Source organism: Mauremys reevesii, linkage group 2, assembly GCF_016161935.1.
Source record: "Mauremys reevesii isolate NIE-2019 linkage group 2, ASM1616193v1, whole genome shotgun sequence".
NCBI lineage: Eukaryota > Metazoa > Chordata > Testudines > Geoemydidae > Mauremys > Mauremys reevesii.
The window spans coordinates 194,945,343-194,962,317 of record NC_052624.1 but is presented as its reverse complement, the minus strand read 5'-3'; the positions used below and the strand labels follow the sequence as shown (position 1 = coordinate 194,962,317).

General features: G+C 46.2%; 2 long non-coding RNA genes across 2 annotated transcripts in view; one reads left to right on the top strand and one right to left on the bottom strand.

Annotated features, from left to right (window-relative positions):
• Positions 1 to 16,975, top strand: part of LOC120399096 — a 62,062-nt gene that overhangs the window by 31,779 nt on the left and 13,308 nt on the right. The window lies entirely within an intron of this gene.
• Positions 13,454 to 14,301, bottom strand: LOC120399094. The gene is made up of 2 exons (XR_005594957.1): positions 14,119 to 14,301; positions 13,454 to 13,680 (listed from the first exon to the last, which is right to left on the bottom strand). It is a non-coding gene; the product is annotated as an uncharacterized LOC120399094 (long non-coding RNA).

Below are 16,975 nucleotides of genomic sequence, written 5' to 3'. Positions count from 1 at the left end.
AGAGGGGAATCTGCAGAAGACAGAAAGTCAGGTACACCCACTTCCTTTTCACATAGGTGGTAGATTGGTCTGGGAAGTGGCTGCAAGGGAGCACATGGACATGGCAGAGGAGAAGGGGAGCTGATGCAGCCTGCAGAAATTAAAGAAACACTTTGCCTGTCCTAAATTATGTGGGTCTCTTTTCAGCCCACATTTGGCCCATGTTTGGAGGAGCAGAGAGGTAGCACAGAACCACTTTTCTGCCCTGCTCTCCTCCTGTTTCTAGGTGTTCAAGTTGTCAAAATATGGAGGACAAATTTCACCTACAATTATTTAGGCCTACAATTTGGAGGTGCACAATTGAGGCCCTGTTAAGGCCTGGATGAAAATTTAGTTCCTGTTCTCTAGTAGTATACACAAAAATTCAGTGAGTTTATCTTTACACCCAACTGCAATGATGGACATTTTAGATAATATGTAAGAATCTGCTGGTCTAGGACCTGGGTTGTGGGGTTTGGCATGACTGATGCCTCCATGTCATCACTGGGGAGCCAAGTGAAACAGCACCCAACTATTACTAGAGGGTTAAGCACTGCAGGAAGTACTGTTCAAAGAGGCCAGAGAGAGAGAATCCTGCAGCTACCTGATTGTTCCACAACTCTTTAAACCAGGAAGTTGCCCTAGGGAGCTGTCTGAGCAATAATGCAGATTCTGGCTCGCTGCTGCAGCGGTTTTCAAACTTTTTTTCTGGCGATCCAGTTGAAGAAACTTGTTGATGCCCGTGACCCAATGGAGCTGGGGATGAGGGGTGTGGGAGGGGCTCAGGGCTAGGGCACAAGGCTGGGGTGCAGGGGTGAGGGCTGTGGGGTGGGGCCAGGAATGTGGGGTTCAAGGTGTGGGTGGGGGGGTTCTGGGATGGGGCAGGGGTACAGGAGGGGGGCAGGGCTCTGGGCTGGCAGTGCAGGCTCTGGCATGGAACCGGGGATGAGGGGTTTGGGGTGCAGGAGGGAGTTCTGGGTTTGGGGGGCTGAGGGCTGGGACAGGGGATTGAGGTGCAGGAGTGGATCAGGGCTCTGGGCTGGGGGTGCAAGCTCTGGGCTGGGGCCAGGGATGAAGGTTTTGGGGTACAGGAAGGGACTCCGGGGGGGGGGCTCAGGGCTGGGGCAGGGGATTTGGGTGCAGGGCTGGGGCATGACCTTACCTCGGGTGGCTCCCGGTCAGCGGCACAGCGGAGGTGCTAAGCCAGGCTTCCTACCTGTCTTGGCACCGTGGACTTCGCTGCACCCCGGAAGAGGCCAGCAGCAGGTCTGGCTCCTAGGCGAAGCAGTGCAAGCGGCTCCATGCAGCACTCGCCCGCAGGCACTGCCCCCCTACCGCGACCCAGCGCCTTACATTCCACAACCCAGTACTGGGTTGCAACCTGCAGTTTGAAAACCACTGCGCTATTGTTACAGACGTTGTCTTTTGCCCCATCTTGCTCCTGACTCCTGCCTTCAACTCCAGCCTGACTTGATCTTGGTATTTGTCCCCTGACTAGGCATGATAACTAGGACTTCTGCCTTTGATCCTAGCCCAGCTTGACCTGGGTATCTGTCTCTTGACTTGGTTTAGTAACTAGTCCTGACTCCTGCCTTTGACTCTGGTCTGGCTGCCTCTCCCCTGGCCATTACACAATATTGTTTAGACTTTATACATTCCTTTGCAGAAGGCCAATAAAAGGCACGTACACACCGGTTAAGTCCCACTAAGGTTCAAAATGGGGCTTATAAAGGGCTTAAATGGTGCACAGGCTTTGAGCTGGCATTCTGCACAGGGGTGGAATCCCTCCCCTGGAGTCCGAACTCCATGGGGGGGACTTTGTCAACGTTACAAGACTGGATCTTTTCATGTCCTTAAAGAAATAAGTCTTCCCTTTTTAACATAAGTTTATTTTGGCCACGATGTGCTTTGTTGTCATAAAATATCTGCTTTGCTAATGAAAAATACAAGGCTAGAATTAACAAGTGTTGCACTGGCTTTTTAATCATCTGACCCAATTAACACTCAACTGAGATCTGAGCTGTCCATATTTTGTCTGATTGCCAAGATTTCTGGTGGGAAGCATTTGCAACAAGTATGTTCACGCCTTCCATTAGAGTTTACATCACAATGAGCCTGAGGTACTATTGATCTGCCTTAGCATAGTTGCCAAAAATCCCTCTGCCAGGGCAATTTCCTGTAATTGCAGTTGTAGAAAAGAAAAGAAAAAAAACACCATTAATGTTTAAGGGGAATTAAATTGATATAATATTGTAGAGATGCCAAGTATATTAAATACCATATTTATATAGGGGTAGATTAGCAGCATGGGCTTCAGGATGGAAAATGAATGCTGCTTCTTCCAGATTTTATATATATATATATATATATATATATATATATATATATATATATAATCAAAGATGTATGGGCATCATCAGCCTTCCTCCCACTGGTAACTAAATAAATAATTCCCATGATGCACTTACCTATGATCAAATACTCCAGATAATTTTGTTGTTCCTCAGATGATCTTCTCATTATGGCTGAACAACTGCGTACTACTTTGCATTTTTCAGACTGATCCCTAAAGGTCTAGACTATGATTTAAGTATGCACCCATGCAATGGAAGAAAGGGGAATATGAACCCTTTTATGCCCCTGCATAAGCAACCTGGACCCTGGCTCCAACATAGCACTCACTTATTTCTGGAGCAGCTGGTGTGAAATGATGAGGATTAGACAGCGCCTTTGCTCTTCCCCTTCAGAACACCAATCACCAACGCTGATCTGGTATGGGGATAGAAACGGGGACTGTAAATTTTTATGACTTAGGCCCACAGCAAATTAATAGCTCTGTCCTCCCTATCCTCACGGAACAAGGGAAAGCAGGAAGGATGTTTTGCCTAAAGGTAGTGTCTTTTAGGGAAAGTGGGTTGGTGCTAGAGTTGGTAGGAAAATATTTTTGTCATGGAAAATTTTGAACAAATAAAACATCTTATTCTGTCTTGGAAATTTTCAGGTTTTTGGCAGAGTCAAAATCTGAAATAGTTTGGCCAACCCTTTTCTTCCCCCCTCCCCCACAAAAAAAATCTATTGTGAAATATGGTCATGGTGTCTCATGGGAGTTGAAATTCAGGTTTCTCATGCACCCATTTTTTTCTGTAGGCCAGATTTCCTGGTTGGATTACATCTCCCGTTATGCACCACAGGCTCTCCTCTTGGTGAGCGAAGCCATGCCCAAGGCTGTTGCATGACTGTGGCTTATCACACAACATGAAATTTGACTTGGGAGCCTGCCCAAGAAAGGAGAATGAGAGCATGCAGCATCCCATGAGAGTCAACAGTGGCATTGCAGCATAGATTTACTACTTGTTTTGGTGTGGGGGCAATCTTTTTTTGACAAAAGTCAACATTTTCCACAAAAAGCAGACCCATTTCATGAACATTTTCCTTTAGTTGAAAATCCAATTTTCCAGCAAAACAATTTTCATGGAAAAATTTTGACCAGCCTTTATTGGTGCTACCACACATCAGAACCATGTCAAATAGCACAATCTAACCCTAAGGGTTGTGCTCAGATTGTAACACATTACAATCTGAGCAGTCCAATGGATTTCATTGGGTATACTCATGGCTTAAAGTGATAATAAGGGAATCAGAGTTTGGCCCTTAGTGAACTTGATATACTTTTTACTTTTATAATAAACAAATATTTAGAAAATATGTTGTAACAATTTTATTGCAGCTGAAACTAAATTTGTTGAACAACCTGAAGTAAGTCTGGAATTTCATAGGCTCTAAGGGAGTTACGTAACCAACTTTCATTCACCTTCAAAGCAGTGGCTTATCTCCCTTAGTTCTCTGTTGAAATCCCAGTCTAAATCTTTGGGTATAAATTTTGTCATAAGGACATAGCTCACATTAAGGATCAGTGTGTAAACTGTGCCACAGCAAAAGCTTACCAGAACACACTCCTTGAGCCACAATTCCCTTCATGGTCTACCCACTTGCTTTCATGAGGAAGTAATTAACTACTGGCCTGTAGCAGGAGTACATATCTGCCCCCTCCACACTACCATGATTATCTTACTTTTTCCTTCCTTTTTGACATGTACTTTATATCACTCATTATAAATCAAATGCTAGAAATTCAGCTAATTCTTCACTGGAGATTAACTGAACCTCTTAGAAGGGAAGTGTTTGTTGTCAGTACAAGTTGGGGATACACAGCACTTCACAGGAAAAGGCCCTTAGCGAGGTTCTTAGCTCTCAAAGACAATGCATTTCTTATGCTTACAAAATAGTGAACTTGTGCAAATCACAAAGAGATGGAAAGGACACAAGAAAATATGGTTTAACATTGAAAATAACAAATTACAAGGTTGTATAACTTACTTTTGAGAATCCCCGTCATTATAAGTACCTAGACCTCATTAGCAGTAACAGATGTTGACACTGACATGTCTGATCCAGTCTTCCTGGTATTTTATTGTCACTTTTCCTTAAGCATGACATTTGCATTTCCTGCATTGTCATGATGATCAGCCCCTCCTACTCAGACATATAAATCATGTTCTGAGACATCGCCGTAGCTGTCTGCACATCTGTTCTGTGCCCTTTCATTCCTATGTGTGGCACATTTGCTGTCATCGTTGATTAAAACTTCACAACCGGCAGGACATTCTGACCTTTGTGTTTGTATATGCATGGCAAAAATTTATTTTAATTAAGAGCTTTCTGCCAATTAGTGCCACACATGTTTAATCTGTCGCAGTATAACAGTGCCTGGGGTACTCTAAGGGGAGCTGTAAACTTGATAAAAAGAATAGCCTACTCGGTTTGGCTCAGTATTATTAAAAAGAAACAGTTAGATTTCTTCAAAGACCTAAATAACAACCTTCAGTTCTGTGACGGTAAATCACCACAAATACTTTGGTATTCATGTAGGGTAGCTAATTGAGTGTCTTCAAGATAGTGTACATTACACAAACATTTCCCTACAGTTAAACCTGGACAACTCCATTGAATTCAATGTCTCACACAAGGAAATGAATCAGTATAGAACTTGGCGAACTCTGTTTTAATTTCAGGGCCTGCTGCTGCTCTCATGAAGTCATTGGCAAAACTCTATCAGCTTTATTGGGAGCAGGATTAGACCACTACTGTTTTAAGCATATTGAAGATAATGACAATAGAACAACAAAAAAACTACAAACATTAATGCAGCCCTATCGTACAAAATTACAGTAATATTACAGGCAAGATCTAGCTCCTGGACACACACTGCAAGTCTCTTTTCAGCAGTACAGTTCTCAGTTGCATATTCTTCAGGACTTTCTTTAGCAGCAATGTGGGGTTTACATGAAGGACAAAATAATAACCTGCATTGTGGATGAGAGGAAAGAAACTTCCCCAAATACAGTAACACAATTTATGAAAAGATACTAAGTTGACACTAATGCTTTGCACATTTGATTTATGCTGCCTTAATATCAAAGCATGGCTTAGGGGTAGTTTTATGAGAGATTTTCCTTTAGGGGATGAGTTATGGTCATTTAATACTAAATAAAAAGTGCAAGAGGGTTGATGCAGAAGCCTGGAAAAGCTGTGTTGTATATATGTATACAGTGAGTACTCTTAAAATGATTCCTATTGCCTTTTTTTTTTTTACAGTTAGGTAAGATAATATTGGCAGTAGCAGTAATTCCCAAACTTCCCTGCTAGGTGTTAGGGGGGACACACATGCAAAAATCCTGATCTGCTTGCCCAGCTGTCTCTTGTGACAGATATCAGATCTTTGGTGTTCTCAGAGCATGCCTATGGGATTAGATTCACTGGTGAGATAGACATTCCTCCACCTAGTTTGAGAATCCAGCTCCTGCATCAGCAAGGGCTCCCAGTAGCTTGTTAGCTTTGGGGTCAGTACTTAGGTAGCTTTGTGCATATCCACAGGCAGAAACTTAGGCAACTAGGGGATGTCAGCATGTATGGGGTTAGGTGGCAGCTGTGCAGTGGTTTTGAGAATGTCAGTGGTAGCTAAATGGTGGACTTGGGTGCTAAATACCTTTGTAGATCTGAACCTCTGGGCCATAACTCCCATGGGAATTAGGTGCCTAGTTGCTGCTGAAAATCCCACTGGGTGCCCATCTGCTTCTTTAGGTGCCTAAATACCTTTACAAATCTGGTTTTTAGATCCCCAAGTGTAATTGAAAGGGTATGTCTACACCAGGGGTCGGCAACCTTTCAGAAGTGGTGTGCCAAGTCTTCATTTATTCACTCTGATTTAAGGTTTCACATGACAGTAATATATATTAACATTTGTAGAAGGTCTCTTTCTATAATATATAACTAAACTATTGTTGTATGTAAAGTAAATAAGGTTTAAATGTTTAAGAAGCTTCATTTAAAATTAAATTAAAATGCAGAGTCCCCTGAACCAGTGGCCAGGACCCGGGCAGTGTGAGTGCCACTGAAAATCAGCTCACGTGGCACCTTTGGCACGAATGCCATAGGTTGCCTACCCCAGGTCTACACTATGAAATTAGGTTGAATTTATAGAAGTCAATTTTTAGGAAGCAATTTTATATAGTCAATTGTGTGTGTGTGTCCCCTCATCATCGTGGTGCTTGTTACCCGCAAACACTGGATGAAGAAATACGACGAGAAGGATGTGAATCTCAAAGAGTTTTCAGTTGACACAACCAACCTGACCCAGTACAAAAGCGAAGACATAAAGCTGGATTTCAAAAACAACATTCTGAAGCACCGGGCCGAGCAGGCCAAGAGCTTCCCAGCAAAGATCATTGTTTTAGACAAAGATTTCAGGAAGGAATACTGTAATGAAGACATTCGGAAGCTGCTGGCTGGACCAGAAGCTGCAATTAAAAATAGACGAGATGCATTCCTTATTATAACATCCTTCCAGTTACCGTAGATCTTTCATTTAGACTTTCTTCCCGTTGGGCACCAAGCGTGTCTAGCTGCATACAGAAAGGTTTAGCTTGGCTGTGTGATCTTGGAGATGGTTTTTGGTGGCTTCTTTTTCCCTTTCCTGTTTATTTTTCCATCCCTTTTCTGGAATTGGTGCATTAAGCGCATTAAGTTGGCGGAGTGTGTCCACAGTACTGTGGCTATCGTCAAATTTCAGAGCATTGTATTGTGAGTAGCTATCCCACAGTTCCCGCAGTCTCCGTTGCCCATTGGAATTCTGGGTTGAGCTCTGCAAAGGTTCGCGCTGGGGCTCGACCCTCCTGGGCGGAGGGGAGCCACACCGGCTCACTACACGTCCTCTGTTCCAGTCTGGCCCCGGCGTTCCGGGGCGACCAACGCGGTATTGCACGGCACGGGCCCCCTGTCTCGGGGCTGCGCAACGGTGCCACTTAGAGGGGCCCCGCCCTAGGTTTAGGCGGGCACCAAACACAGTCACGGGGCTCAGGCCCTCTGGTGCAGGGGCTGACCAACAGTACACAGTTCAAGGAAGCTCAGGCTCACTGGTGCAGGGGCTGAGCAACAAGACAATTTAGTGAGCTCAGGCCCTCTGGTGCAGGGGCTGAGCTGCAGTACAAGTTCAGGAAGCTCAGGCCCTCTGGGCCGGGGCTGAGCAGCTATACCCAGTTCAGGAAGCTCAGGCCCTCTGGTGCAGGAGCTGAGCAACAATACACAGGTTGTATATAGGCCCAGGCCCTGGATCAGGGCAGGGCGACAAACAATCAGGGCTCAGGCCCTCTGGTATAGGGGCTGAGCAGCAAACAGTTTGTATATAGGCCCAGGCCCTTACGCCTGAGCGCTGGGGTGAGGGGGAAGACTGCCACCCGTGAGTGGGGTGGCAGGGGGGACGCAGGCCCACCCACTCCACTATCACCGCTGCAAGTCAGTGGGGTCCTGACCGCAACACACTGACATAGGCTCGTGCGTGTCTGCAGCCTGACCAGGGTCGGCTACCCCCAGGCCACTTCCAGTTTCCCCCTCAGGGCCTACCTCATCTGTGACACCGGTCCCAGGCCAGTCTACCAGCATAGGTTCCTCTCAACCGGGGCTTGGTGGCAGGTCCGGCAGTTCCTCGGGGAAGTCCGGCCAGGCGGGCTCGGGCAGCTCCTCCAGGTAACAGCAGGGATGGGGAGGCCTCCTCCCAGTAGCAGGCGCAGGGGGCCCGGCAGCTCCTCCGCCAGTCAGGGCAACTGCCTCGGGTCCTGGAGGTTTGTGGCTGGGCTCTGACTGAGCTCTGGCGGACAGCTTTTATACTTCCTGTCCCACCCCTTGACTTCCGGGGGGCGGGAACAGGCAGCGGTGGCTCTGCCCACTTGGGTGTCTGCAGGGGCGCTCCCTCTGCTGGGCAGGAGGGGAGCCACACCAACTCACTACAAGCTCCCAATGCCTGATGGAGCAAAAACATTGTTGCAGGTGGTTTTGGGTACATGTCGTCAGTCGCCCCTCCCTCCGTGAATGCAAAGGCAGACAATCATTTTGCGCCTTCTTTCTGTGCAGATGCCATACTGCTTTCAGCAGACGGTGCAGTAGGACTGCTAACCGGCCTCATCCAACACCGCTTCCACTGCAACCCTGCTCTCCTGGTGCCATGAATTGACCTTGCAGGGCCTCTCATCGTTCTTTATAAATATCTATTCTCGTGGCATCCCGTCATTATCCACTGCTTCCGCTGCAACTCTGCTCTCCTGCTTGTGTCTCAATAGCGAATTTCTCCATGTTGTCTGTCATGGGCTCCCAGGAACGTGTGTTCTTCCTTGGGAAATGTGCACGGTGCTAACCATCATCCTTCACCGCTTCCACTGCAACTCTGCTCTCCTGCTCTCCTGGTGCCATGAATTCACGTCACGGATCCTCTCATTATTCGGTATAAATATCTAGTCTTGTGTCATCTGTCATCATCCACTGCATCTGCTGCAACTCTGCTCTCCTGCAGATGCCATACCACAGCAAGCATGGATCCCACTCAGCTCACCGCTGCTGTTGTGAGCATTGTAAACACTTCCTGCATTATCCTGCAGTATGTGCAGAACCACATCCTGCAAAAGCAGGTGAGGAGGCAAGAACAGCGCGATCACGATAGTGATGAGGACATGGACACAGACTTCTCTCAAAGCACAGGCCCTGGCAATTTGGACATCATGGTGGTAATGGGGCAGGTTCATGCCATGGAATGCTAATTCTGGGCCTGGGAAACAAGCACAGACTGGTGGGACCCCATAGTGTTGCAAGTCTGGGATGATTCCCAGTGGCTCCAAAACTTTTGCATGCGTAAGGGCACTTTCATGGAACTTTATGACTTGCTTTCCCCTGCCCTGAAGTGCAAGAATACCAAGATGAGAGCAGCCCTCACAGTTCACAAGCGAGTGGCGATAGCCTTCTGGAAGCTTGCAACGCCAGACAGCTACCAGTCAGTCGGGAATCAATTTAGAGTAGGCAAATCTACTGTGGGGACTGCTGTGATCCAAGTAGCCAACACAATCACTGAGCTGCTGCTATCAAGGGTAGTGACTCTGGGAAATGTGCAGGTCATAGTGGATGACTTTGCTGCAATGGGATTCCCTAATTGTGGTGGGGCGATAGACGGAACGCATATCCCTATCTTGGGACCGGACCACCTTGGCAGCCAGTACATAAACCATAAGGGGTACTTTTCCATGGTGCTGCAAGCACTGGTGGATCACAAGGGACGTTTCACCAACATCAGCATGGGATTGCTGGGAAAGGTGCATGATGCTCGCATCTTCAGGAACTCTGGTCTGTTTGAACAACTGCAGGAAGGGACTTACTTCCCAGACCAGAAAATAACTGTTGGGGATGTTTAAATGCCTATAGTTATCCTTGGGGACCCAGCCTACCCCTTAATGCCATGGCTCATGAAGCCATACACAGGCACCCTGGACAGTAGTAAGGAGCTGTTCAACTATAGGCTGAGCAAGTGCAGAATGGTGGTAGAATGTGTATTTTGACATTTAAAAGCGCACTGGTGCAGTTTACTGACTCGGTTAGATCTCAGTGAAACCAATATTCCAATTGTTATTGCCATGTGTGTGTGCTTCACAATATCTGTGAGAATAAGGGGGAGATGTTTATGGCAGGGTGGGAGATTGAGGCAAATTGCTTGGCTGCTGATTACACGTAGCCAGACACCAGAGTGATTAGAAGAGTGCAGCAGCGCGCGCTGCACATCAGAGAAGCTTTGAAAACCAGTTTCATGAGTGGCCAGGGTACAGTGTGACAGTCCTGTTTGTTTCTCCTTGATGAAAACCCGCCCCCTTGGTTCACTCTACTTCCCTATAAACCAACCGCCCTCTCCCTTCAATCACTGCTTGCAGAGGCAATAAAGTCATTATTGTTTCAAATTCATGCATTCTTTATTAATTCATCACACAAATAGGGGGATAACTGCCAAGGTAGCCCAGGAGGGAGGAGGGAAGCACCGGGTGAGGTGGTGGATGAGGGGAGGAGGGAAGGCCACACTGCACTTCAAAACTTATTGAATGCCAGCCTTTTGCTTGGGCAGTCCTCTGGGGTGGAGTGGTTGGGTGTCTGGAGGGACCTCCCCCCCCCCCCGTGTTCTTGGGCATCTGGGTGATGAGGATATGGAACTTGGGGAGGAGGGCAGGCGGTTACACAGGGGAAGCAGCGGGGGTCTGTGCTCTTGCTGCCTTTCCTGCAGTTCCACCAGACGCCGGAGCATATCAGTTTGATCCCCCAGTAGCCTCATCATTGCATCCTTCCTCCTCTCATTGTGCTCCCGTCATCTCTCATCTTGCTCCCACCACCTCTCATCTCATTCGTCCCTCCTATCCTCATGTTCATTTTCTGCTTTCCTGGATTCTGACATTGTTTGCCTCCATGCATTCTGCTGAGCTCTTTCAGTGTGGAGGACTGCATGAGTTCAGAGAACATTTCATTGCGAGTTCGGTTTTTTTCGCCTTCTTATCTGCGCTAGCCACTGGGATGGAGATGATAGGGGTAGTGTTGAAACATTTGCAACTGCGGGAGGAAAAAAAAAGGGAGAGTAGTATTTAAAAAGACCCATTGTAGAGAACAATGTGTAGACTCTTTCACGGTGAACCAAGCTGTTAACATTACATAGCACATGTGACTCTTATATTGAGGGCCTGCCAGTTTGGTGTGAGAGATCACACACGCAGGGCCGGGCAACAGAATTCAGCTTCCAGGCAGCCATGGTAACACAGTCTTTCAGCTTCTTCAACCTTCATAACATGTGGGAATGGTTTCAAACAACAGCGCCCTCCTTTCCCATACCAAGCACCGTTGGATTGGCCATTTAAAAGGAGGGGCTGTACTGGCCACGAATGCATTCCAAGTCTTCAGGGAAAATTAATCATTAAACATGCTTGCTTTTAAATCGTGCATTATATTTACAAAGGTTCACTCACCAGAGGTGCCTTCTCCAGCTTCATGGTCCATGAGCCCGCCTTGGGAGGGTTGGGAGGGTATTGGCTCCAGGGTGATAAACAGTTCCTGGCTGTCAGGGAGAATGGTTTCTCTGCTTGCGTGCTGTGTGCTGTCCTCATCCTCCTCCACCTCCTCATCTTCCTCATCCCAAAAATCCTCATCCCTGTTGCATGAGACTCTCCCCTTGCAGGTGTCCATGGACAGGGGTGGTGTAGTGGTAGGGCCCTCCTCCCTAGAATTGCATGCAGCTCATCATAGAAGTGGCATGTCTGGGGCTCTGACCTAACTGGCTTCAAGACTGAGCTTGATATATTTATGGAGGGGATGGTATAATGAGACTGTCTATAATGGCATGTAGCCGATCTGCAACCGCAAGCAGCAATATCTCCAATGATCCATGATGGGACACTAGATGGGAAGGGCTCTGAGTTACTACAGAGAATTCTTTCCTAGGTGTCTGGCTGGTGGGTCTTGCTCACATGCTCAGGGTCTAACTGACGACCATATCTGGGGTCGGGAAGGAATTTTCCCCGAGTCAGATTAGTAGTTACCCTGTTGTTGGATTTTTGTCTTCCTCTGCAGCATGGGGCATGGGTCACTTGCGGGTTTAAACAAGTGTAAATGGTGTATTTTCTGCAACTTGAAGTCCTTAGATCATAATTTGAGGACTTCAGTAACTCAGCCAGAGTTTAGGGGTCTATTTTACAGGAGTAGGTGGGTGAAATTCTGTGGCCTGCAATGTGCAGGAGGGATTCTGCCCTTAGGCCCTTAGGGCCAGTGGTTAGACCAGTCACACAGGATCTGGGGGTGTCTCAATCACTACTGTTGAAATGGTTCCACTTTGCATATTCATTGGACTAGAGAGAGTGAAAATTACTCTATAGCCTCGTGGAGATCCAGGTTCCAGTCTCAGCTTTAGGAATGTTTAGGTATTTTGTACAAAGTGGAAGAGCTTCAACAGAAGGGATTGAGAGATGCACACTTCACAATACTGTATAACATGGTGGTTTGGACACTCATCTGGGAGATGGGAAATCTGGGTTCCTGTCCCTACTCTGGATCAGACAGATGGGGGTTTTAGAACCCAGAATTCCCACATCCTGTCTGAGTCTTCTAATCACTGAGCTAGAGGGTGTGAGATGGAGGACTACTGTCATAGCTGTGTTGTGTAGGGACTGATTCATTAGGCCACAGACTAGGTAGCTAGGGAAATGCCTAGTTTGAGGATCCCACTAAGTTTTGTACTGTTAAAATTTAGGGGGCTTTTTGCATGTCTACCACAGAAACTTAGGCATGTAGGGAATTTAGGTATCTACAGAATTAGGTGGCAGTTGAGTCACGTAAAATGGCAGTTAGGTACCTAAATACCTTTATGAATGTAGCCATAAGTGCAAATGAAATATTGCATGTTTTACAAGGCCAAAAAATGAGTAAGGAAAAGATATTTAATGAAAGTTTGGACTATAGTGTGGCAATTTTTGAGCACTGTTAATTGAAACTTTGCATAGTGAAAAATTCACCCATATAAAGAGATTCACACTAGGTCTATATACCATTGAAGTCTTACTTAAGGGGTTAATTGGGACTTACATGATGCATAGATTTTGTGCTGCCCCACCCACCCCCTTGCAGGAGGAATAATTTCACCCATTCTTAATTGAAAGTTTTAAAGCTTTTCTCTGTCTCTCTTTTTGGTAGTGAGATAGAAGGTGCATGGGTAAAGTCAAAGACAGGCTGCATGAAGTGCTGGCAGCACACCAGGGAAGTGCAATTAAATAAGCAGTGCTGCAATCCAGCAGTAGTAAGCACCTTAGGCAACAACCTCTAAGGGTGAACTACAGATCCCAGTGAAGCCAGAATCTAGATGCCCAGGCTCTTCTCATATAATATGATTAAATACAGAAATAAAAGAATGATACCCCTGCAGGGGCAAACAAAAAGGAGAAATATTCCTGACAGCTAGGAGTAAATGTTAAAATCAAGATAACCTAAATGGAAAAAAAACAAAAAAAAACAAAAAAAAAAACACCTCACAACAATGTGACCCTCCTGGGAAAGAGGTAAAACTTCTTTATTACCCAGGCTAATTGCATAAACCAAAATCAAAGTTATCAAGGAAGAAACAGGAGAATAGGGATACAAATGTTAACCAGCTCCAGCTGTTGGCCTTCAGCATTTCATGTGGGACTAGCTTCTGGCATAGTATCCCCTATTCTGACACATTATTATTCAAGCCCAAATCAAAGTGTCAGTCCCATGCAGTCTTTTCTGAGAGATGATAAAAAAATATTTATGAAATAAGTTTTGAAAGAGTAGTAGAGATGCAGGCAATAACATAACTTGGGATTGTCCCAATAGCGGACTCTCTCTCTACTAAATTTTCAAAAGAGAACTCATTTATTTACATTAATTAGCTAGTTGAGTCCTACCTGTGACAACATTTCTACATTACTCTATGGCAGATTCCCTCAGCAGAAAAGGTAAGTTTGAGAGGTTACTCAGAGAACTAAATAGGTGGTTAGAATGTTTGTCTCATGTGTGCATTGACATACTTTAAATGATCTTCCATTTTTACAGTGTGCCCCCACCAAATACTGGGCATAACATTGTCACTCTCATCAAGTACTGCTGCCCATATACAGCGTATCATCCCAAAAAGCCAATATGGGGAATGCTGTGATCCAGACTAACAGTATCACTGCTTACCTCTTACTTGTCCCTCAAAGTCTCAGGTTATTGCCTTTATTTTCTAACAGCCTCCCATAAGCAGCAAGACTCAGAACCAGAGTACTTCATATGGATAACTGTAGCAATCGCTTTATTTTATCAGAGAGCCATGCAGGGTTTTTTTGGCTTAAATCTCAGCAGATATTTTTCTTAGTCTCAGCTGGGAATGCTTCAGTGAGCTGAAGCAATATAAAGCAGCTGAGCCTAGTTAGCCTGTGAACTTTTAAAGGGGGCTCCCTGACTCAGCTAATCTCTAGTGAGGGAGAGTTGAGGGTTTAGTAATCAGAAGCTGTGGTAGGGGAACTTTGGGGATGTGGGCAAAGTAAATAAATTAGGCTCCACAGACAACATTATTTTTAACCTTAATCTGTGTTTGAACTCTTTCTCCTGACCCTACTCCTATCATAGGAAGGAAAGGGGAATTTCCAATAAGGCAAATAAAAATCTGATTATCAAATAAGATGTTACCCTGTCTTTCAGAATCCTAGCTAGGCTTCCTAATCCCCAGCATCAGCCCTGGGAACAGGGGCGGCTCTAGGCACCAGCAAAACAAGCTGGTGCCTAGGGCGGCAACATCTAGGGGGCGTCCCCTGCTGCCGGGGGAGCGGCGCTGCTGGCGGCGCCTGCGCCCAGTCATGCGCGGGAGGTCCACCACGGGCCGGGACCGACGGACCTGCCGCAGGCATGACTGGGCGCGCGCCGCCGCTGCGGCGGCTGGCTGCTCCGCGACGCAGACGCGCGCACAGCTCGCGCGGAGCCGCCCGCCGCGCCGCCGCCCGCCGCCCGCGCCAGCCGGCGCAGCGCCAGCCACGCGCGGCTCTGAGCGCTCTCTGCCCAGTCGCTCCGCTGCTGCGCGCTGCGCGCGCCGCGGCGCGCCGCGCGCCGCCCTGAGCGGCCGGGCGGCCAAAGCCCCCCCGCCTGGGAATATGACCCTTGTGGCCTTATTGGTAGATGCACAAACACCTAGCGGTCATGGAAGCTTTATTTTTCTTCAGGACAAGCTCTGACAGACGGGTGGACCCCAGATGTGAGGATAAAGTGATAGTCACAAGAGTGGAAATCTGTATGTGCAAGAGAAGAGTGCCTGTTCACGGAAACATATTTTAACCTTGTGTAAATATTAGACTACAACAGAAAGCCAGCTGATTTTATTGGCTATGCTTCTTTATGACATGGAACCTAAGAATACATAGTCTTTATTAACCTGATTCAGTAACTGTACTAAAATTTCCGGCTTAGGCTGCTTCCAAATTATGTTGTGGATGAACCAAAACTGAGCAGGCTCAGACCCCAGTAGCAAAAGTAAAAGCAAAACATGTTCTGGGTCACCATCATTAAAGGCCTTGTAAATTAGAAGGGCTTCAAAATCTATGCAGAGTTTTAGAAGGTGCCAGTGAAATAGTTCAGAACAAAGATGATACGATTAACTATCAAGGTTCTAATAGTCAAGAATCCAGGCTGCAGCTTTCTACACTACATGCAGTGTTTTAATAATGTAAATTGTATGTCTAAGAAATAATTAATTACAATAATTATCTTACATTTAACAAAAGTGTTGCTCAAGCCCTCCATTTCTGATATATATATTGCCCTCTATCTCCCCTGAAAGTATTTCTTTATTATTGAAGCCATTCTCTTTATTATAATAGGGAAAGAAATGTTCTACAAATACTGAGAACTAATAATTAAGGGTCTGTCTTGCGGTGGGGGAGAGGACCTTGGAAAATAATTCTGGGGAAGGAAAGTCCACAAGGTGATCCTTAGAAAGTCATTCTGGAGTTTCATTTCTGAAGGTTTTTAGAGGGGCTGCAGGCAAAATTGGGTTTTAGAAACTGTTTGAACCTTTCTTATGGAGCAGCCACCACTGAATTATGAAAGAACGTGCTCTATTTCTTCTACTGTTTTAAATGCTTTGGGACACAACTGTCACCCCCAGTATGTCCCAGGAGCATAGGGTGCCTCCTTCTCCATGCACAGGCTCCCCGTAGTGCAAGTTGAAGCATGGCCTCAACAGGACCACACTTCCCTCTCCCACACATGTAGGTAGGGAGTAGGGGAAGCCTTAGTTGCTGACCAGCAAAGCCTAGCAGCGCCAGGCATAGAGCTGGCATAGATTACTGGGCCCCAAGAGCATAGGTGCTGGAACTGGGGGTGTGGCAGTACCCCCGGCTTGAAGTGGTTTCCATCAGATATAGTGTTTACAGTTTGGTTCAATGGATCTCAGCACCCCCTCTATACAAATGGTTCCAGCATCCCTGCCCAAGAATCCCCCTTGTCTGCTCTTGGCATAGTGCATGTGTATTGCCCCTTATTCAGAGCTTGTAGTAAAGCCACAACCTTGCCCTTAGTAAGTGGCAACAATTACATCTGAGATAATAACATTATCAATTACCTTTGCATCTGCCAAAGTCAAGTCAAAGTAATCTTTATTCGTGGGGAAAGGTCTCTTTTTAGCTATTATTCAATGGAGAGAGACCTTTCCTGCTAGTCAGTGTGCCTGAAGTTCAGTGATTGCTGCCAGAATCTTTGTAACCTATCAAAAATTGTGCTGAAGGAGCAGTCCACACTTAGTTCTAAGGGGAGAATCACAGATATCCTTTTTGGTCCTCACTCTGAATCACCTGTGATATTTATAATTAAGGAAATGTATGGCTTCCTGTAATAAATATTAATTAACATGGACTGTCTGGGTTTGTGCTCTGTTTTGTTTTGCTTTTGCTCTCAGAGCAGCAGTGTGCTTTGAATAAATCCCTACCTTGAGAGTCAAGGTGAGAAATAATTTAACAGTATTCCCAGCGTTTTAAAATCCTAGTTGAATAATACAAACTTGCATCCG